The sequence below is a fragment of the Tursiops truncatus genome, chromosome 12 (genome assembly GCF_011762595.2).
Source record: "Tursiops truncatus isolate mTurTru1 chromosome 12, mTurTru1.mat.Y, whole genome shotgun sequence".
Lineage (NCBI taxonomy): Eukaryota > Metazoa > Chordata > Mammalia > Artiodactyla > Delphinidae > Tursiops > Tursiops truncatus.
This window is the reverse complement of record NC_047045.1, coordinates 37,762,235-37,785,963: the sequence shown is the minus strand read 5'-3', so window position 1 is coordinate 37,785,963 and position 23,729 is coordinate 37,762,235. Positions and strand designations below refer to the sequence as shown.

General features: G+C 46.1%; 1 protein-coding gene across 1 annotated transcript in view; it reads left to right on the top strand.

Moving 5' to 3' along the window:
• LOC101321093 (uncharacterized) overlaps positions 1 to 23,729 on the top strand; it is a 265,172-nt gene that overhangs the window by 222,521 nt on the left and 18,922 nt on the right. Inside the window, 1 exon segment of the mRNA XM_073789307.1 lies at positions 608 to 2,038. The gene's annotated coding sequence lies outside the window, so the exon portion shown is untranslated.

Sequence of the window (23,729 nt, the reverse complement as noted above, 5' to 3'; positions counted from 1 at the left end):
GAAAATGAAGGAAGGTGTTTGGTCAAAAGCACAACTCTCGGAGTGTTTAGTCAGGTCCCCAGTTTAAGTTGATTTAGCAACAGCAACAAAAATGAAGTCATTCAGAAGAACCCCAAGTGAAACAAAGACATGAAAATGGAGGTTTATTCCACATGTTGTGGGTTGATGTTTCCTTGGAAGGAGCGGTCAGGAATTTTTGAGCCTTCAAGCAACCACATATTTAAGTAATTTAACTAATTTAGACATGCTTGCTGCTACCACAAAGAAAATAAATTATAGTGAGCTCTAGCCTGATGGCTAAAAAGCCAATTCACCGAAAATGGAAGAACGTTGATGGTACTCATATTAGGTAATCGGTACAGTATGTTAGCCCTAGTGGTCTGGTTAACCGAATGAATGCATATTTAGTGAAATTCGGTATAATCTTTTCCTAGAACTACCCCACTCAGTTACGGCGAAATAGGTTCTACTAATCACAGGCTGCATAACTTGGAGATTAAGCATGGTTTGGGGGACAGAGATGCTTTTTATTATATCGTTTGGTCTTTTGTGGAGCATAACGGAAGACGTGTCAGCGAGGCTAATGTGGTTTCTTTCTTTGCTTTAGGAATCCACTTAAGAGTTTAAGTGATCACAGGACTTGAACAAACGTCAGTGCTCATTCAGTCAACTCCTTTCATTTTACAAAAGAGGAAAGAGGAGAAAAAAGGCTGTGACTTGTCTGAGGTCATATAGCGAGTTCATGACAGCCTGGATGATACTTGGGTCTTCTGACGCCCAGACCTGTGTTCTTACCATTGTGAGAAAATGCACGCTCCAAAAGTCCAGCCTGGGTGTGACCTCTGGCCCAATTTCAGGTAACTCAAAGACATTTTCAAAATCTTTCCTGGATGTAAAGCCATGTTGAGTTAATTCCATTGAGCAGAGGGATTCAGAAACTAGGTCTCTGAACTTAAGGTTAAAGCTTTAGTCATTTTTCCTTCTTTTTGGAGTTGATTGGACTCTTAGTTTCAGATGAAGACCAAGATGTGGTCACCTGTTGTGGAGAAGCCACGTCACCTGCCTCTGCTCTCTCTTGCTTACTCTCATTTGCTGGTGGCTTTGTAATTAGGAACAACGCACCATAGGCTGAAGGTTGGGGAACTCTGAGCTGGGGGTAGGAGTGTCACAAAAGAGGGGGAAAAGGGTAGCTAAATGCTGATTGAGCACTTAAAAATTTTTTAATTTGCGATTTTTCTTTATGTATTTTGGCACCTGTAATTTCCCCCCGACTCTCAGATGTTTCCTAAGGCCCTGAGAAGCTCACGGGCCCTAGACACTATGTTTGTAGAGCCTGTGAGATGAGGACTTGAAAAGGAGTGCCGTCCGGGTGATCTTCTCTTCTTAGTTTCTGCAGTCCCCACCCTTCACATCCACCCAGGACTCCCTCAGCCAGGGTTGACTGCACGGTAAAGGGATCATGGAGTGACTCAGACTTGCTGAAAATGACAGACAGTTTAGCAAACTGTGAGTCATTTGATCTCATCTTATTCAAGTCCATTGGAAAACAGGTTAGCAAATCAGGTTTTATTGTCCTGTCAAATTCCCTTTCCCTCCCCACCCTGTAGGCCCAGGCCAGTGTTCTTTCACCACTTCTTTCCTGATTAACATCCTGGTGTGAAAGGAATGCTGTTGAAGTCAGGGCTGTGGTGAACGTGTAGTATTTCCTGGGCTACACGACATCCTTTCCCCCCGTCCCTGACGGCATCTGATTTCTTTTAGGGAATCACCTCCTCCCCACGCATGCAGTCGTAGTGGGGTATAAACCCAGGTGCCTACCCCACTATGGAAACTCTAGGAGAGACCTGCTTCTGCCTCTCCCAGCCCCGAGGGTGGACATATGGTCTAAGCCAGCGAATCTGATGAGCTCTTCTGGAACTTTAACCTGGAGTTGGCAGGAAGCCATGCTGAGTAGGCTGACGTGTCTGCTCCTGACCTCTTAGACCCTCCTCGATTCCTGCCCATCTCAAGCCTGGCCCTTGACACTCCTATCCATTCTGTGAGTACCCAGATGGCTTTTAATCCATTCCCACTTGGTTATCTTAGCTTGAACTGGTTTCTGTTGCTTGCAACCAAGAATTCTGGTACAAGATCCCTTTCTGGCTAGACCATCCCAGGTGGGTCTGCAATGTTAGCTTCACATCTACGCTGTCTAGAGTATTCTAGAATTAGCCTAAATGAGCTCTTTCTTCCACTGGTGACACAGCCTCCAGGATTGGTTTTTTAAAGCTGGTACTAACAGAAAATATTCCTCTAGCTTTCTAGCCCTTACAGTTTCTTGTTATTCAAACAAACAACAAAATTCATCAGGACTCCGCTCCCATAGCTATCACTGATAGGAGGGCTCCATTCTCCTGCTCAGAACTCCCAGCTCAGGAATCCACCTGTCTCAGGCAAACATATCACAAATATTTCTCTACCAGAATAGCTAAAATTAAAAAGACTGACAACACCCAGTGTTTGCAAGGATGCAGAGCAACTGCAGCTCTAATATATTTGCTGGTGGGAATGCAAAATGATACAGTCACTTTTGGAAATCTGTTTGACAGTTTCTAATAAAGTTAAATATATGCCTACTCTTTGACCTAACAATCCCACTTCTAGATATATATCGAAGAAAAATTAGTGCATATGTTTACAAAAAAACTTGTATAAGAATGTTCATAGGGGCTTCCCTGGTGGCGCAGTGGTTGAGAGTCCGCCTGCCGATGCAGGGGACGCGGGTTCGTGCCCCGGTCCGGGAAGATCCCACATGCCGCGGAGCGGCTGGGCCCGTGAGCCACGGCCGCTGAGCCTGCGCGTCCGGAGCCTGTGCTCCGCAACGGGAGAGGCCCCAACAGTGAGAGGCCCGCGTACCGCAAAAAAAAAAAAAAAAAAGAATGTTCATAGCTACTTTATTCATAATAGCCAGAAACTAGAAACAACCTAAGTGTTCATTAACAGAAAAATAAAGAAATTGTAGTATATTCATACAGTGGAATACTAAGCACCAATAGAAAAGACGGATGACTCATACATGTAAGAATGTGTATGAATCTCAGAAAAATTGTATTGAGCCAAAAGCTAAGAGTTCACATGACTCAATTTACATAAAGTTGAAGACAGGCAGAACTAATCTATGGTAATAGAAGTCAGAACAGTGATTATCTTTGTGGGAATATTGACTAGGAAGAGGCACAGGGAGCCTTCTGGAGTGCTGGAAATATATTTAATCTAGGTGGTAGTTACATGGGTGTGTAAATATGTAAAAATCCATTAAGCTGTACACTTAAGACTTGTATGCTTTATTGTATGTGTTATACTTCAGCGAAAAAGATAAAAAGAAAAGGTAAAAGAAGAAAATGATCACATGGACATCAGCAGTTCCATAATTTAAATGTTTTGTTAATTCTGCATCCAGTCAAATTAGATGTATCCCCAGTCGCACGTATGATGTTCAGGAGAGAATGGAAACCTTTTGTACTTTTCCCCTCTGTGCTTTGTTACATCAAAGCATTAGGAAGCTAATATGTTTCCCCTTCCAGGAGGATTTGTATGTTCAAAGGAAAACCATTGGGAGAAAGTAATGATTAACACAAAGGAATGACCGGTTCAATGGTGGGCTTTCAGGCATCAGTAGAGGAGGTATTTCAGGTCAAGGGAGGGTCAAGGGAAGCTCCTAGCATATTCCACACTGAATGGGTAGAAGTGAGCAATAAACTCCTAATAGCCATTTCTGCTGATCTACTGGGGTGGTCAACAGCCTTTGGTGTTCCGCTTCTGTAATGGAAAAATCAACTGGCTTGTTTCCAACAGCCCAGAGGAAGCGTTTGTCTCCTGGGGTCAGTCTTTTCCTTTAAAGTTGGTGGGGAGGGTGGGTCTCTCGAGCAGCTTTCCATCTGCATTGAGAATGCAGACGGAAAGCAGGAAAAAGAGAGGCCAGGATAGAGGATGCTGAAGTGAGGGTGAAAGTGAAAAAGCACGGGAGAAAGTGAGTACAGGGCAGCACCATGGGGAACAAACAGAAGACACAGCAGGAGCAAGGAGAGGGGAAGGGAACCCGGCAGAGAGTTCAATGAAAACGTAGATGGTGTGAGTGGACGAGACCCCGAAGCCAGGGCCACTGTGCCCTTGGCACCTGCAGCCTGTGAATCTGTGCCCCTCGGGAAGCAGCTGGGTGGGCGAGCTGTCTCCTGGCTTCTTCCTCTCAGACTCTGAGCTCGCCTCTCCCTCCACTGTGCCTACAACATAAAACCTCATCTGATCACATTAATCCCCAGATTAAAATTATCTAATAGCTTGACATTATCTCTTTAAAAAGTCCAAGCTTCTTAATATGGCTTACAAGTGCCTTTCTTGACACATCCCTTCTCGTTCCTCCACCCTCATCTATTTTGTGAATAATGAGTTAATGTGTTAGTAAATTTTAGTTGCAATCCTGTTCACAGAATCTGGCTGTCTAGTTCCACTTGAAGAATCCTAGGAGGGTATCAACTGTATTTACGGGGCCCAACTCCAGGAGAAGCTGTGAGAGAGTTCCTGAAACAGGTGCCCTGCAGGACTTGACCCCTCCAGCCGGGATGACCCGCACCCTTCCCTGCTGAGTGGGCGCAGGAAGTTGGGATTGCCTAATTGAGGTTTGGATAAAGGCATGCCTCCTCACCCTCCGACTCTCATCCAGGACCCTTGTTCTGACAGAAAGTTCTCTCTTCTACCTTCCAAATCCTGGCTGCCCTTCAAGACTCACCTCAAATACCACGTCCATTATAGCCCACTCAGGCTCAGGAGTAAGGCTTTCTGGTATTTTGGCAGCAGCCCTGGTCTGGGGGGGAAAGGAGGAACTTAGGACCAGAAGCTGACAGGCCTTGGGGTGGTAATGTGAGTGGGTGCTAGTGGCCCGAGGTCCAGTCTCCAGGGGCCAACAGCAGACTAACAGCTTAGTTCCCGTAAGCATCAGTCAGTAACCTGGAGGGTCCAGCTTCCTGCTGGGGCAGAGAGGCAGACGGTTGCAGCAGGGGGCGACAGCTGAAGTTAAGGGACAAGTCTCTCCGTGTGGCTCCAGGTAACCAGCTTCCTTAGAGCAGGACCCCACCTGGGGATATGGAACTACAATTCTGATTCCAAAGCCTGAGAGAAGAGGCAGGCAAGAGCGAGGCAAAATGTCAGGGCCCCAGCCTGGATCAGGAGAGTGACTCAGATCCCAGTCATGCAGACCAAGTGGACCCACCAGGGAGAGCTCAGAGAAGGTGGAAATTCCATGGGCCCCAGGTGGTAAAGGCCCATGGACACTGCAGCGGTGAACTATCAACAAACTATTCATTCCAGCCTGACCAGCTGCTAGTCATCCCAGCTACAGCTCAAGGACTAGGTATGGCTGAGTTTGATGGGGAAGGGTGCTGTGAGCTGCAGCCATTCTGGGCTGGGAGAGGCAGGGGCTGAACCTTCTCTGGGAACCTGCCCCACGCACCTCACACCCCTCAACATAGTTGCTGGTCACTTTTTCTATATCCTCCTACTGTAAGTAACCCCTGAAGCATGTAGCAGAGGGCCAGGCACACACAGTGAATGTGATTTAAGTTGGACTGAATTGCATTTAGGTGCTTGGCAGTGCAGGCCTTGATGTGGGCTATGCTGTCTCAAGGAACCCTTTCCCTTGTGTCTTATATTGCTGATCAGGACAGTCACTTCCCATTCTCCTGGGACCCATAAAGAAGTGGAGGATAGTACATGTACCCCACACCCGCCTTCCTCTGCCATCTCAGGGTTCAGCGCCTCAGCAAAAGTGATCTATCCCTTCTTCCTTTCTGCCTCTAACATCAGTGGAAAAACTTGATCTGGTTGCCATGGAGACCAGCCACTGACTTCAGAGTGCCTGTTTATTAAAGATGAAAGTAATGCATGCCTGGTTGATCTGAGCAGCTGTCAGAGAGAGATTCGGCTGTTAGCAAAGAAAGTCACTAATTTCAAGGCATAATCACTCAAGAGGGAGACGGCCCCCCTTCATCTTCCAAGTGGAGCTGAGCAGTGTGGGTAAGATCCGCCCCAGCAAACATTTCTTGTTCAGGTTTTTTGTTTGTTTATTTTATGATTAATATGGTAACTGTACTTCTTTTCCCCCTTATTTCCTACTAAAATATGTAGCCTTTCAGTGGTGTGATAGATTGATTCGGCTTTGTGGGCAGGCTCAGGAAACCCAAACCCTCTCATGACGTCGTTTCCTTTGGAAAACGTATCCTGGATTCCATGCCACCTACTTTCCAATGAGCTTGTCTGTTTATTCATTCAACAGTCTGCACCAGGTGTGCGAGAAGAAAAGAGGTGGTGTTGAGAGATACAGAGAGCAGACTTGTTGTGTTCTGTGTGTGCCTGGACAGATGGGAGAGAAGCGGGCACCTTCCCAGGGAGACGATACCTTCGAAGAGCGGTGGGGAGTCTCCCGTCTCCCAGCCAAAGGAGTTGTGTGATCAGAAAATCAGTCCATTTGCTTTCGCTTTTTCTTCTTTTCATTCGTTCAGTGATAAAATCTGAGAGAAAATTTGAATTCCGAGATCCATTATTTTGATTCACCAAGTATTCTCTAAAACCGGCGAAGCAAACTGGGTTAACCCCTGCTTGGTTGTAAAGGAGAAGCACGGTCCCCACTGCAGCGCTTTAAGGTGAACAAACTGACCAGGGAGGCTGAGCGCTCAGAGAAGAGGCGGCTGGTAGCTGGTCCTTATGGCTAGAAACAAAGATCTAGCCCAGCTGTCTGGTCAGAATCCAGCCAAGTCTCTCATCCTTTCTGACCTCAGTTTCCTCATCTGAAAATGAACTAATGAGCAAGCTGACCCTTTCCAGTTCTAAATTTTCTTTTGTTCTTGGTAGGGATTGTAAGTGTAGGTCTCCATACAGAGAAAGGGCTCTTAACCTTGGACAGCTGCGCAAGGGTTAACTCTGGGTCTAGGTCCCTGTGAACCAAGGACAACCCATGCCTCTGGTCAAGGGGATCTCAGGCCAGGGCAGGTGCTTGTTTCTAGTCTCTCTGCAGCGATGCCCAGGCATTTACGTGGTGGTCTAGGCAGCAGCTTCCACCCCGCTTCTCCTGAGCTGCCTGGTCCGTGGGAACAAAGAGTTTGCAGCTAAGGAATGGAGGTGGGTGTTGTCAGTGTCTTCAGAGCACAGATCTGCCTGGAGCTCCAGGAAGGAAGCCTCTGGGCAGACAGGCCTCAGAAGTGCCAGTAGCCACCCCACTGAAGCTTTTATTTCTCACCCTCTCCATTCGTAAGGCGAGCAGAACTGCTGTCTCATGTCACTGAAATGCCTTCTCCTGAGCTCTTGCTGGAACCATGTTTCTCCAAAGGACATGCATGGGGCTTATGTTTACATGTTTCACTGAGAGAAATTTGAATCCCATTCATGGGATGCCAGGGCAAGTCATAACACATTTTTTACACATTGATTTAAAAATTTTTTATGCCAATTGTATAAAACAGTAGGGAAAGGGAATAATATACATTCATTCATCCATCCATTCATTTAACAATGACTTATTGTAGGCACTTACTATGGGCCAGGCACTGTTCTAAGTACAAACTTGCCCTCAGGGGGGATACATTTATTTTTCTTAAAACCAGCTTTATTGACATGTAATTTCTATACAATAAATTCACCCATTTTAAGTGTAAAGTTTGATGCATTTTTAAATTTTTAAATTGAAGTACAGTTGATTTATAATAGTGTGCTAGTTTCAGGTGTATAGCATTGCGATTCAGTTTTTTGTTTTTTGGGTGTTTTTGCAGGTTATAGTCCATTATAAATTGTTATAAGATATTGGGTATAATTCTCTGTGCTATAGGTAAATCCTTGTTGCTTATCTATTTTATGTATAGTAGTTTGTATTATTTTTTAGATTCCACATGTAAGTGATATCATGTAGTATTTGTGTTTCTCTGTCTGACTTATTTCACTAAGCATAATATTCTCTAGGTCCATCCATGTTGCTGCAAACAGTAGTATTTCATTCTTTTTTATGGCTGAGTAATATTCCTGTGTGTGTGTGTGTATTCACAAGCCAATTGTCTGTTGATGGGCACTTGGGTTGCTTCCATGTCTTGGTTATTGTAAATAATGATGCTGTGAACATTGTGGGGCATGTATCTTTTTGAATTAGTGTTTTTGTTTTCTTTGACTATATAATATACTCAGGAGTGGAATTGCTGGATCATATGGTAGTTCTATTTTTAGTCTTTTGAGGAACCTTCATACTGTTTTCCATAGTGGCTGCACCAATTTACATTCCTACCAATAGTGTACGAGGGTCCCTTTTCTCCACATCCTCTCTCGTATTTACTGTTTGTAGACTTTTTGATGACAGTTATTCTGACTGGAGTGAGATGATACCTCATTGTGATTCTGATTTATATTTCTCTAATAATTAGTGATGTTGAGCATCATTTTATGTGCCTGTTAGTCATCTGTATGTCTTCTTTGAAGAAATGTCTATTCAGGTCTTCTGCCCATTTTTTGATTGGGTTGTTTGTTTTTTTGATATTGAGTTGTATGACCTGTTTGTATATTTTGGATATTAACTCCTTGTGGGTCACATCATTTGCAAATATTTTCTCCCATTCCGTAGGTTATCTTTTTGTTTTGTTGATGGCTTCCTTTGCTGTGCAAATGCTTTTATATTTGATTAGGATCTATTTAATTTTGCTTTTATTTCTTTTGCCTTGGGGGATTGATCTAAGAAAATATTGCTCTGATTTATGTCAAAGAGTTTTCCCTATGTTCTCTTCTAGGAGTTTTATGGTGTCATGTCTTACATTTAGGTCTTTAAACCATTTTGAGTTTATTTTTGTATATGGTGTGAGGAAATGTTCTTTTTAAAAAAATTCTTTATTTTTTGGCTGCATTTGGCTGCATGCGGACTTTCTCTAGTTGCAGCAAGCAGGGGCTACTCTTCATTGTGGTGCATGGACTTCTCATTGCAGAGCAGGGGTCTAGGCGTGAGGGCTTCAGTAGTTGTGGCACACGGGCTCAGTAGTTGTGGCACACGGGCTCAGTAGTTGTGGCACACGGGCTTAGTTGCTCCACGGCATGTGAGATCTTCCCAGACCAGGGATCAAACCCATGTCCCCTGCATTGGCAGGCGGATTCTTAACCACTGCGCCACCAGGGAAGTCCTGTGAGGGAATGTTCTAATTTCATTGATTTACATGTAGCTGTCCAGCTTTCCTAGCACCACTTGTTGAAGAGACTGTCTTTTCTCCATTGTATATTCTTGCCTCCTTTGTTGTAGATTAATTGACCATAAGTGTGTGGGTTTATTTCTGGGCTCTCTATTCTGTTCCATTGATCCAAGTGTCTGTTTTTGTGCCAATACCTCACTGTTTTGATTACTATAGCTTTGTAGTAAAATCTGAAATCTGGAAGGGATATATCTCCAGCTTTGTTCTTTTTTCTCAGGATTGGCTTGGAAATTTCGGGTCTTTTTTGATTCCATATAAATTTTAGGATTATTTTTTCTAGTTCTGTGAAAAATGACATAGGTATTTTGATAGAAATTGCATTAAATCTGTAGATTTCTTTGGGTAGTATGACAATATTAATTTTTCCAATCCAAGAGCATAGGACATCTTTCCATTTCTTTGAATCATCTTCAGTTTACTTTATCAGTGGTTAAGTTTATTCCTTTTTTGAGGAATAAACTTGTTTTTTGAGGTGTTTTTAAATGGGATTTTCTTTCCCTTTCTCCTTCTGATATAACCACCACCACAGTCAAGATATAGAGCACTTCCATCACCTCAAAAAGTTTGCTTGGCTGCTTTGCAGTCAATCCCCTCCCCCCACCCTCAGCACCTGGCAACCACTGATCTGCTTTCTGTCCCTATAGTTTGCCTTTTCTAGCATCATATAAGGAACATACTTTCCAACAGCAAATACAGCTAAAACAGTAAATAGGCATGTGCACTCCCAAATGAGGCAAGAGTTTTGAAATGGGACACACAGACTGTGCTATTGGAGCACATAAGTGATGTCAAGAAGGGACTTCCAAGCTGAGTGCTGAAGGCTAATAGCAGTTAATCAGGTGAGGAGGAGTGAGAGTAAGAAGCGTTCCAAGCTGTGGGAATAGGGATACCTGAGGCCAAGAGGAGGCAGAGTGCAAGTCAGGTTCGTCCGGGACCTAAAAGTTTTCATAGCTCAAGGTTGGAGTATGAGGGGGTAGGAGTGGCAAGTCAAGAATCCGAAGAGATAAACCTTCAAACAGAGAAGGTCTTATTTGGTCCTTATTCCCTGATGGTGGGGAGCCATTGCAGGGTCTTAGCAGGAAAGTGAGGGGATCAGAGTTGTATTTTAGAAGTATCACTCTCCCCGCATGTAGGAAGCATGGCAGGCAAGGCAGGAGGCGGAGCCTGATTAGGGGCTGGTGCAGTGATCCAGGTGAGAGGTGCTAGCAGACTGGGCTAGGGCAGTGGCAGGTGGTGGGAATGAAGAGAAGCAAGTAAATATGGGAGAGATTTAGGAGGCAGCAGTAACCAGACTGGGTAACTTACTGGAAGCGGAGCGAGTGAGAGAGAAAGGCATCAAAGAGGGCTCCGTGGCTTCTAGATTGGATGCCCGTGAGGAAGATGGTGGCATTCGCTGAGGCAGAGCGCGGTCAGTAGAGCAGCGCCGGAGGGGCGGGGAGAGGAGACGACGGGCTCTGCTCGGGAAGCGTCGAGTTTGGGGGCATCTAGGAAAATGACTTCCACAGTTGGATATGTGTGTAGAGCTCAAGAGACAGATCCTCACTGAGATTTCTCTGTAAACTAGCTTCTGGGTTCTTCCATAGAATTGACCTACAAAAAGAAAGACTAAAGGTTTCATCCTGTCAAGTGGAACATTTGTTCATAGGAATAGAATTTTTTTCTTGTGTAGTTAGGTCTAGGGAGATTTGTTCCCACGTTAGGAAACTTATAAAACCTGTCAAAGTGTTACCAACTTCCAATGACCTTTGCCCCCTCCCCTTTCCCAATACGACCCGGGAGTCCACACTTGAGTATCTTTTAGATGAGGAAGCAGAAATGGAGTGCAGTGAGCACACCGGGGCCAATCATACCTGAACTTTCTGATCCTAAATTACCCAGGGGCCTGGATGTTATATGTTCCATGACGTTGACAGTATTTGGTTGTATCTACAAAACGAAGCCCACAGACATGTTTCAGTAAACTGAGTGGATTAGAGGGTCAAAGGAAACCCTTTTCTCTTCCAACTTCCTTTTCTCTCTCAAACTGAAAGACATTAAGGAAATTCAGTTTTGTTGTTGTTTGTTCTGTTTTGTTAAAGGAAGGCTGGAGAAACCTAATCTTAGGTGCTGCCTTTGAGGCAATGACACAGCACTATTTTGGTGCGGGGCAGAGGTTATAGGTTATTACAAGATATTCAATGTAGTTCCTGTGCTATACGGTAGGTCCTTGCTGTTTATTTTATATATAGTGGTGTGTATCTGTTAATCCCAAGCTCCTAATTTATCCCTCCCTCACCCTTCCCTTTGGTAACCATAAGTTTGTTTCTCAGAAGCAGGTAGTATTTTCTCTCATCTCAACAAGAACTCGGCCAACCGTGATTTTATCAGGCATGCGTCTTCAGTCAGCTTATCGACGTCTCACATGGGACTACCCTTAAGTGATCTGTGTTTCAAAAGTACCTCTCCCCTCTCCCTCCATAACCAAGAGGACGAGAAAGGGCAACTCAGTCCCTATACAAACACCGTGACTCCTGAGACCGCGACTCCCTTGCCTGCCTGAGAACTCTAGTGTCTTACGTGTTTGGTTCTTTCTCTCCTTTGCACTGACACTCAGGCCTCGTGGCTGTTTATCAGCTGTCTGAGGCTATCTTAAAAGATTTTTGCTTTCATTTATAAGTCACACTCTTCTTGCATCTGTTGCTGCGTTTTCCAAAGGGGTATGTCAAAGGAAATTCAATACCCACTTTTCTCATTATTTGCTCATCAGCTTGCTTACTCATCAAAAGACCAATGCTATTTGATATTTCAGAAGATTATTTTCCCTGTTAGGTGACGCGTCTAAGGGAAGGGGAGCTGGCCCCAGCGTCAGGTGACTGAGTTTTGTTCCCAGTTCTACACTTGACTCAATACATGCCCTTGGGCAAGTCACTAAGCCTCTTCGTGCTGCGGTCTCTGGGGATGAAATCTGCCAACTGCATCATGTGGATTTGAACCTTAGTGGCCTCCGGGATAAAAATACAAGGGAGCCAGGTGTCCATGTGGGCTCAAACTGATGGGAGGAGAATGACCACAGGACCTCAAAAATATCCTTGAGCTTCAAACTCTGCAACAGGGTCAGGCCACATCAGTGCCCTTGGGCATTTGTCCAGTGGCCTGTGGGGTCAATTCTAGCACTTGTATTTTTCCAGAAAAAAGGAGGAACTGCTTTGACCTCCCAGTTTGTATATCCTGTCTACTCCGTGTCCCCACGCCTCTGTACTTCCCCCGCCGTGATGCTCACTACTGATTGTTGCTATTTGCTTGATCACTTGCCTCCTGGACTGGAAGCTTCTCGAGGGAGGGGATCATGTCTGCCTCATGCAACATTGTACCCTCAGTATCAAGCACATGCCTGGCAAATAGACGTTATGCCAGAAATATTTGCTGAAGGGATGAATTCAACCGCAACAGAGTATCCCACTTCTGCATCACTGAGGTTGCCCATTCCTAGCCAAGATGTGGTGGGATCTGATTAACCCCATCTCCCCACAGCCCCGCTGTGATGTAATAATGAAAGTAGGTCTCAGACCAAGTGCTGTGACACACACGTACATATTTATCAGTAAGAAGATCTAAAAATGTTCAAGCAGCTGGTTCTGTAAGCTCAGAGAAGTCCCAGCCCTCTGACCTTTTAGGTGCTCCGTCCACACTTTACATGAAAGGTTCTCTTGAGAGTGACAGGGCACTATTCTAAAGACCAGATTTTAGTTGGCATCAGGCAACCAGAATTGTCTGAATTCATGGCTGAACACAGGACAAGTTCCAAATCATGCCTCTGACGCCATTCTGAAAGGCGACTGGTAAAGGTCTGGCTAGAATCTTATTCTCAGCTTACATAGAGTAGACAGAGAGCATAGCCCTGATGTTCTAGCCAAGCTCACGTCTTGAACACCATTAAGGTTTCACGGTAAAAGCCCATGTATAATATCCTTTATGTTAATTAACAGATCTCTAATTTTGCCAACAGAAGCCATTTCTATCATTCATTTTGCTAATTAGCCAAGCTTCTGATTCCAAATAAAGATAGTTAAAGCACTTGGGGCAACAACCTGAGTACGTTTTTTATGGTGAACTAATGGACACAACAGAAGTCGCTGAGACTTTTAAAGAGCAATTAAAAATGTCCATGAGGACTTCCCTGGTGGCGCAGTGGTTAAGAATCCACCTGCCAATGCAGGGGACGCGGGTTTGAGCCCTGGTCCGGGAAGATCCCACATGCCGCCGAGCAACTAAGCCCGCGAGCCACAACTGCTGAGCCCGCGTGCCACAACTACTGAAGCTGGAGCGCCTAGAGCCCGTGCTCCACGGCAGGAGAAGCCACCGCAATGAGAAGCCTGCGCACTGCAACGAAGAGTAGGCCCTGCTCACCGCAACTAGAGAAAAGCCTGCGCACAGCAACAAAGACCCAATGCAGCCATGAAAGAAAGGAAGGAAGGAAGGAAGGGAAAGGAAAGGGAAGGGAAAGAAAGAAAGAAAGGTCCATGAGACCCTGCTCTTTGAAAATGAAGAGAAGAGCAGCTGGGCCCTGGAGCTCCCCCCCTACCACCACCGTTCTTAGTGTGTCTACCAACACTCTGGGGGATTTGGTCTACTTGCTGGCTTCCCCAGGTGGCTCTCAGTCTGGGGGTTGTAACTGGGAGTCATTTACCTTCTGAGTTCCCTTACAACCTCCTTAGCTAAGTAGGTAATTTTGAGTCCCAGAGGAAGATATCAGAGGGGCCCCAGAATCTTTTGGTTCTACTGACCACCTGGAAGGTTCCTCACCTTCCTCCCTTTTTCCTGATAAATACTTACAGCAAACGTCAGCTGAAAAGTCATCTGTCATGGCTGCCCCGGTTCTGTACAAACTTCTGCTGCTCCCTCCTCCTCTAGCCTCCGAGCCCTGGACACGGATGCACTGCTGACCCTCCATGCCGGCCGGGAGCCCAAGCCCCGTCGCAGGTAGAGGTCTCAAGCTATTTGTGCCACTACTGACCCTTGGTGTTACTGCAGCTGATACGTGTCCCCAGAGTTGTATCAGTGCTCTCCCCTACACATACACCTGCGTGCCCCACGCAAATTCCGTAAGAGTGGGCCTCAATCTTGTGTGTCTGCTTGGCACTCCATTTCCTCACTGGGATTAGTGGTTTGCTCTGAACTTAGACAACATGGAGATCCTGCCTTGATCTTGTCGCTCCTCCCTATAGGCCTAGAACCTACCCTGGTTATGATATAACCAATCACTGGCTATCAGCAGACGCATCACCCAGAACCACGCTATGCTGCCTGGACCGGCTGCCATGAGCCCGTTTGGGTACAATACACAGCCTGCAGCTGCTAACTCCTCTGGATATCGCCCTCCTGGCTGCCCCTGGGGAAGGGAGCCCTGCTGACAAGGCTCCCCGTCCTACCTGGTTATAGGATCGTTTTCCCCACCACCACCTGTGCTGCCAAGCTTGCCCAGTGAATTTCGCTTGTAGTGTTTTCACAGCAGAGGGTTAATTTTATATGGGTCTCTCCATGGTGAACAACTTATTCACATTATCTGTCATTCTCACTAACCCTGCTAGGGGAAACCCAAAGGAGCAGCTGTAAGTGGTTACGCTTTGTCCCGTATGACCCCACCCCTAGAGCTGATCGGTGCAGGGTGGACACCCAACCAACAGGCAGCCACTCAGTAGGCTGGTCGGCAGCTCATTTCATAACCTGGCACACACACGTATGAAAGCTGGGTTCTCCCTTAGAAATTTAAACAGGGAAATGTCAAGAGAAAAAGACTTGGTAGGATGTTTAGAAACAAGAAAATAAGAGTTGAGGCCACAGTGAGTCACAATGAGCCCAAATTACAAAATATTGAAACTATGAGTAAGCAGAAGTGATGGAGGAGAGAAGAGTTTCAAGCCCAGCAGAGACTGACCTATAGGTCAATAGGCATGACTCCTGCCGCAGAGCCCAGCGGTCTCCTGAAACTAGAGTGGCTTCCCAGTGCCAGGAACTTGCCCCCTCCAAATGCCTGTCCCTGGCCGTCCATGAAAGACCAGCCCCGTTAATGCTTCACATGTAGTTTTACAAAAAAAAAAAATCCTCCTCCTGAGCTAGCCAGCCTGGATCTGCCCTTGAGGACCGAGAGCACCTCCACCCCCCGCAGCCTTTACTGTGTCCTCTCTGTAGGCAAAGATGGCGGCATGTATCTTTGTAGCTCTTTTCCCCTAATACAACGCATGGTAAATAATGGGTTCTCAGGAAACGAATGCTGATTAAGAGGATTTTTGAAAGCCCAATGAGCAGACAGGTTTATGCAATTATTGTCTTAGATTGCAATACCTTCAGTTTGGCTCTCTCAAAGTTGAACAAAGGATGGTCATGTTTCCTAGCACCCACTCCCCTTCCCCAAGCCTTTCCTATTCCATGAGATTAGAGAAACACTGCTAATTTTTTAAAATATAAATCCTTAATCAGATTTAAAAATCTCCCTTGAGAAGGTAAATTCTCCTATCCTATTCTCAATCTAGTTTGTTGAACTAAACAACACACAGAGACACACGGAAACAGACACGGATAAACACACACACCCAGAGGAATTGTTTTGATTTTAGATGGTACTCAGTACTTTTAGTACCCAATTTTGTGGTTCCAACTGATTCATCTAAAAATTAACCAGAACTGGTTTGAGATCATCTTCCCCTTTGGAAGTTATTTATCAACTCACTCTATTGTAACTTTGAAGGACAGTTAATTTATTATAAGAAAGCAGTAACCTTTTTTTTCCATAGAAATAAAAATTAGTTTGGTTATAAGGAGAGCTTGTAACTTGGAGCTATGGAAAATTATTTACTATAGGATGGAACATGTAGCAATCCCCTAATATGATGATGAAAGCCATGATCCCCTCCAGTGGCTGTCAGTCTACTGGTGGAGGCTGTTCTCTCTGCTTTTCCCCACCATTCCCGGAGCAGTGGTAGCTTTCGCTACACATGGCCAGTGGGGCTTCAGGAGAGGGGGGACAGGGAGGGTTCGTGCCTGACAAGAGTCGGCAAATGTTTACTGCAAAGGGCCAGATATTTTAGGTGCTGTGGGCCTTACAGTCTCCATCACAACTACTCCAATCTGCCCTTGGAGCACAAAAGCAGCCACAGACAACACGTAAACGAGTGGGTACTGCTGTGTTCCTATAAAAGTTTATTTCTGGTCCCTGACATCTGAATTTTATAAATTTTCATGTGCCACAAAATATCCTTTTGATGTATTTTCAGCCATTTAGAAATGTAAGCGCCGTCCTTACCTTGCAGGCTGTACCAAAACAATATGAGAGCATAGGTGCAGGGTTGAAGCGCCTGCTTTCTGCCCCGCCTGAGTGCTGGGGGTTTGGGGTATAGAATGGGTGCCTCAGATAAACGTGCTGGTAGGGGCACTCAGGGCGGAGAAGGCTTGGGCTTTCCTCCCAGGGTGAGCCCTGGGGAGGCTGTGAGCCCCCTGTGGAAATGCCATGTGCCCCTCGGCACAGGAGCATCAGAGCAACAGTGGCTGAGGGAGAGGCACGGACAGAAGGGCCTGGCTCCAGCTCTGTGATACGCGGCCGGAGCGGTGAGAGCAAAGCATCAGAGCTCCCGGGGCCCCATTCAGAGAGAGTGTTGGGGGATGCTGTCTGGCAGCCAGCCGATTCAGAGAAGGCTGGGCTGAGAGGAGCGACCTGCCCGGGCCCACAGCCGGAGGCCATGGCAGGACAGGGGACCTCAGCAGGGACGGCTGAGGCAGCGGTTGACACCCAAAGCCTTTGTGGCACGAGGCTCTCCTTGGAGGAGAAGCAGCCTGCTTCCGCTCCTCCGGGTTCCCCGGAGCTGATGAGGGTCAGGGGAGAAGGGCTTTTCATCTACTTGTGCTAGAGGAACCTGGGGGACTGCATGTTCTGAGCTTGCCAACGCCAGAACTGAAGCTGACCTAGGATCCGGTGTGTCCTCTTAGCAGCAGTATCTGCTGAGAACATTTTTATCCACACAAAAGGAGGGATGTGGAAAAGCCACAGCCATCTCTTACCAGAGGACAAGGAGGGCTTCCCAGATCAGCTGCAGGATGCTTGGCCACCCAAGGGGCTGCACATTCTGTCTGAGAAAGGGGTCGCCTGGCAGTGGCAGGAAGCCCAGCCAGCCCTGGTGTGCTGGACGCTTCCTGTGGGGCAGTCACATCACCCTGCAGACAGGGGGCCTCAGGGAAGAGCTCCCCGTTCTGCAATTCAACATCCTAGACTGAGCAGAGCTCTTGTGAGCAGGGCTGTGGTCTCAAGGGGGTTATTCCAGAATCCCCTCAAGATACTTGTTGAAATTCAGAGCCAGAATGAGAACCGGAAATGATGCGATTGCCTGCCATTCATTCACTTTGCTGAGAAGCAAAGCTTTTGGTTTCTTTATGCCTCAGTTCCTTTACCTGCCTTACGGTTATGTCATATTTATTTAATTCTCCCAGCCCCTCCTTACGAGATTTTTCTTCTACTGCTGAAATCCAGTCTGCAGAAACCAAAAATCTGTAGAGTGGATATGAAATTTATAGAACCACTGTAGTCTGACATCTCAGATGCTTTAAAAGAAAAAAAAGGCAAGTATTTACTTCTACAGAACTGAACTTACTAATTCAAGATAACTTCTGCTTTAAAACTGAGACTCCTCTGAATAAATAGTCAGTTTCTGGATTTTTTCCCTCCCCCTGGTCCACCTTCTCCCTGGAGGCCATCCCAGTCCCTGTGCAGAGGGAGAGAGGGCGCTGCAGCCCCCAGGCATTGGTGAGAGGGAGTTTCTGGTTTATTGGCATCCTCTGCCCCCCACTGGCATGAACTCAGCCAGAACTCATCATGTCTTGTCCTCGTGGGCTGGGATCCACCATTCATGCCCCCAGTCCCACCACGACCTCCAACCAGCAGGCCTCCACGTTCACATTCTCTTGATCTACATCTCCGATTCCTTTGGCTCTGCAAGCTGGAAGTGCTTGGCCACTTGGGCACACTTGGTTGCTTCCTCTTGCCCTTGCTGGGGAGTGGGCATCTCTGAAACACTCCCTTGCCCCCTTGCCCAGTCACTGCTGGTACCATGCCAGTCAGAGCCATCTCTTACATGCTTGCAGAGCTCCTGGCCCACACCCCGGGAAGTGAAGCACAGTTCCCTGCACACTTGGTTCCTCCTTGATCAGCATGGGAATTTTTTATTGCCCCGCCTCCCCAGACCCAAATAAGGAGGCATAGTGAGAACAGGGTTTGGGGCCCGTTCAAAGATATTCATTCATAGCTATCTTAATTTCTTCTCACGATTCTGTCATTTCAGACATATCACGTCTTGGATTGCACAACTTAAATTATAAAGATATCAACTATCTCCAAATAAATTTATAAATTCAGTGCAATCCCAATCAAAATTCTAGTTGTAGTTTTTTTAAGAAACCTAATATACTTATCCTAAAATGTATAGGGAAAAATAAGTTTCACAGATAGCAAAATCAATCTAGAAACAGAAGTATAAAGAGGGGGAAATTGCCCACCAGATACTGAGACGCTTACAAAGTTGTTTTTAATGTGGCAGTGGAGAAGAATCGAGAGTGCACGGGTAGTCCTGTGTTTACCTGTAAACTTCATCTCACACAGAGGTGGTACCACAGATCGATAGGGGGAAGATGGATTGTTTAGTAGGTGGTGGTGGGAAAACAGGCAGTGAAAGAAAGAATGAAGAGAAGTAAAGTTGGGTCTCTCTCTAACCCCACATACAAAGGAGATTTCCAGTGGATTAGAGACCTAAATACAAAAGGTAAAACTATAAAGTTAAACAGGTGAAAAGCGTAACCTGGGACAGGTAAAAATTTCTTAAACCAGACTTAGAAAGTACAAACCACAAGGCAAAATGATAGATCCGATTACATCAAAATTAAGGGTTTCTGTTAACGAGCGACACCACCGTTGAATTTAAGAGATGGGTGACAGATTGGGAAATTTATGAGGTTTATGATGTCTAGAAGTGACAAAGGATAGACATCTAGAACACACAAAGAACTCCTGCAATTCAATTAGAAAGGAGAATACACCAAAAGAAAAATGGGTTAAATATATAAACAGACGACTTATGAAAGAGGAAAGCCAGAGGCTTTACAAGTATATGAAAGAAATTGCTCATTGATAACCAGAGAAATGCATAGGTGCAGGTGATATTCGAAGGGAGTAATATGCTATAAGGCTTGCAGCTACTAGCCTAGCATAGCTAGAAAGCTGGGTAATGCCAAGTGCTGGCAGGGTGTGGGGATAGAGATTCCTCTTGCTGCTGGTGGGAGCACAGGTTGGAGAATTATCTGTCAGTAGCTAATCAGATTAAGTGTATGGTTACCTTAGAACCCAGCAATTCCCTTCATGGCCTAGGTCCTTTAGCAATTCTCATGCATGCCCATTAAAGGCACACGTAGAAGCAGGAGTCAATCAGGGTTTGTGGGGCTTGAAGTTTATATAACTGGGGAACACTATTTGAGAAGAAGAGTACAGATTATAAACATAAAAGCTGGGGACAGAGCTTTGAAAAGGATTTGTGCAGGTGAGAAGTCTCAAAGCTGAGGCTTCATCAGCCTCTCTGTGAACTTGTCTCTGTATATGAGCAGGTTCACTGCAATGTTGCGGGCACAGTGGGGAGTTGAAATCTTCTTAGCCAATTGTGTTATCACACCTGTGGGCTCCTTGGGGTGAGTAACAGGTGATATGATCTCAGCATTCTCTTTAATATAAAGACATCTACCTAAACTTTAAAAAAGAATGCAATCCTCCGGTAATGAAGATCCAGATCCCCCAAGAGGCTCAGATAATCTCCTATCACTTAAGCCTGAGGGCTGCTGGGTGTCAGTATGCAAACAGACCCATAGAGATATAGTCAGGAAGTCCCCATGCCCCTGGCATGGCAGGAATATTCAGTCATACTTGTAGAGCGACAATATTTTGCAATACTTCCCAGCTCATTTCTTTCTTAGAAATGCCTTTCTAGTAAGCAGAGTGCTTGGAAGAAGGGGCTCTCTGAGATTCCCTGGGGTGTACTGGGGCTTGCTCCACCCTGCAGGCTGAGGGTCTGGGACGTGGCCCTGGACAGCATGCTGAGTTCATCTGCCCCAGTTTTCTTGGAGGGACAGTGAAAGCTGGAAACACTGGAGTCCTCTGAGAAGCAAGGCACCCAGAGAACAGGAAGAAGCTAGAGGGCGTTGGCTTCCCCTAAGAGGAGCTGGCTCTGGAGGTCACTACTTAGGGGACCAGAATGTGCCACTCCAAAATACACCACTTTGGCATAAGGATTATTTTGAGCTGAAGACAATTGAGAAACAGCAGATGCAAAAAAGCTCTCTGCCCTCTCCTATTTTTTTTTTTTTTCCCCTCTCCTATTTGCCTAAAAGCAGGCGTAGACTCCTTACCACCAGGGACTCTTATCAGTCCAGAGACAACAGGAGAGGAATCGACTTACTAAAGCAACCCTTATCTTCCATTAGTTTCCCCCATGTATTCACCTTCCCACAAGTTTGCTGCCCTTGGAAGCCTAAAACCTATTTTCTTTGTCTTGCAGCTTCTCTACAAATGTATTGATCTTTGTTAAGATGCTATATAAACCCAAGTTCTAATCAGCCCTTTGAGTGATGAATTTCTCTCGTGTGTGTGTGTGTGTGTGTGTGTGTGTGTGTGTGTGTGTGTGTGTGTGTGAGAGAGAGAGAGATGCACATGTTAATAAGCTCTGTTTGTTTTTCCCTTGTTAATCTGTCTTTTGTTAGTCTAGTTTGCAGGGCCCCAGCTGGAAAACCTAGGAGGGTAGAGGAAAAAACTTTCTCTAACCTACACTACACACATACAAATAGTGAGTAGGAAATGGTGCAGTTATGTGAGTAAGAGTAACTGCAGAAGCAGGGGCAGCCAAGATAAGACTAAATGACCCAGCAGGGACTAGGCTACATTTCTGTGGCTGTGGTTGGTGTGTACCTGGCTTATTTGACACCCAGAACAGATACAGTTTTGTCAGTACTCACTTCAAGGGCAGACACTGCACTGTCTTTCTAGCCTGTTCAGCCTGGGGCTTGAGAAGGTGTGTCTTGGGAGGCCCCATTGGAAGTGTTAGACCTACGCGGTCTCCTAGGAGTTTCGACTCGCCCCGGAAACAACAAGAGTCGGAAGCCGATGCAAAACGCAAGAGGTTTATTGAAGGCCGGTGCACCGGGGTTCCTTGGTCCTCACGCAGGAGGTCGAAGAAGGAACCCCTTTTGGGCCCGAATATGTCAGTTTTATAGGTTCCCATTTCCCCGTATGTAAATTATAGAGTTGGTTGTGTTTTCCTGCTGATTGGTCCCGGCTTAGGCTTGGACCAGAGAGGGAACTTGTCCCCAGCTTCCTGATTGGTCTTCGACAGATACCTTTTTTACATTTTGTTTATCTCCCTCCTTCTCGGAAATTCACCCATTGAATTTCCGAGAAGGAGGGACATCCTGGAAATTCACCCATTGTCTAAGAAGCCCCTATTGTCTGGAGAGTTCTTAATCATTAACTGGAACAATGTCCCTCGAGTCCCACAGAAGGAGTAGAATGTACACATCCCCACACTTTTATCCACCCTACAGGGGCTGCCTGAGAAAACCAAGCACCAGATTGTGTCAAGGTTGGTGAGAGGGTACATGCTAGGTTTTTAGAGCCTGTTCTTAGTCTCTTCAGAAAGATTTAAGAGGATCTCACTTGTTATGGCTTGAATGTTTGTTTCCTTGCAAAATGTATATGTTGACATCCTCATGGTATTAGGAGATGGGGCCTCTGATTACGAGGTGATTAGGTCATGAGGACAGAGCCCTCATGAATGGGATTAGGGCCCCTTCTACCATGTGAGGACATAACAAGGAGACAAACCGGAAGAGCGCTCCCACCAGAGCCCAACCGTGCTGGCACCTTGAGCTGGGACTTCCAGCCACCGGAACTGTGAGCAGTATATTTCTGCTGATGATAAGCGCCCAGTCTATGGTACTTGGTGACAGTAGCCTGAATGGACTAGGACAGCACTGAAGAAACGAGCATTCATGAAGGCGGTGCAGGGGAGCATAACCTGCCACCCCAAAACATGTCTCTTTAGCACGTGGATTATTTCAAGCTGAAAATATGTAAGGCCCAAAAGACTCAGAAGGAACCTTTGCCCTTCCTCTTAACTGCCTAAAAGAATGTAGACAGAGGACCTGGTCCTCTAACTCCATCATAATGTAGATAACTGCATTATGAGCTAGATGTGTAGACAGGAGGGAACCTAGTAATGTCTGTTTATTATCATTCCTCTCTGTGTCCCATCGCCTCTGCCTGGCCCAGAAAACATTTGTTTACCCGACATTTGCTCTGCCATCTCCATGTGAATTGCCTACCTCCCTTTGAATCCCGAACCACTACCCCCAACTTCCTTTTTGGTTTTTAGCTGAAGATGGGGTTTAAAGTGTGGCTTCAGCCATTTTGGCAAGTTACTCAGTTTTCCTGGGTCTCCCTCATGTATGCATGTCATTAAAATTCATGTGACTTTCTGTTCATCTGTCTCATGTCAGTTTAACTCTTAGACCAGTCAGTAGAGCCTAGAAGGGTAGAGGAAATTTTTTTCTCCCTGACAGCTGCCTGCAGTGGACCCAGTGGTCACCCATGCCCTGGGGCTAGTAGGGTCTGTGATAGTACATGTAACAGAGCACCCCTGGCCATCCTGGGTGGTGCTCAGGACAGATGGCGCACTCTTGTTGAAGGGCTGTCACGGTGTGTTGCGAGTCTGTGTCGTGTGTGTGTCTGTGTGATGTGTTGGGAGGTAGCCGTTGCTGCTTCACTCCTGAAGATTCACCTCAGGCTCAGAGCACAAGGTCAGACAACCAAATCCAGCTGCCACCTGCTGGTGCAGCTGAAGTATCTGGTCAGGAGCTCAGCCTGCCGAGGAGAAGCTGAGCAGAGCTGGCCAGAGTTACCAGAGCCCAGAGAAGGGCTGGACACTGGCTTAGGAGTTGACGGCATTCACTGGTACTATTTCACCTGGGACTTGCCTATCAGGTACGGAGAAGGAGGGAACCCCAGGAGCCAAAGTGGAAGAGAGCTATTTTGTGAGCCCATTGGGGAATCCTGAATGGATGATGGGCCGTAGGGCCCAAATGGTGCAAGAACACGGAAGAGGAATTTGGGGTCAGGTTGGCAAGGTCTTTGAATGCTTGCGGGCCCCAGAATTTGGGCAATGAGAAGCAACAGAAGATTTTGAAAGAAAAGAAGGGGGGCGGAATTAAATGTTTTAGAGCTATAACTCTGGAGTGGGGAAGAGGGAGAATGGGGGAGGGGAGAAGCTGACTGAAAGCAGCAAAGCCTGTTATGAAGGTGTCTACAGAAGTCCCTGGGAGAGGTACCCAGGACCTGAGCTGGGGGCACAAGGATGGAAGGCCCAGATCCCCACTAAACCTGGTGCGCAAAAGATGAGAAAACAAATCAATATAGTCAGTCATCAGACA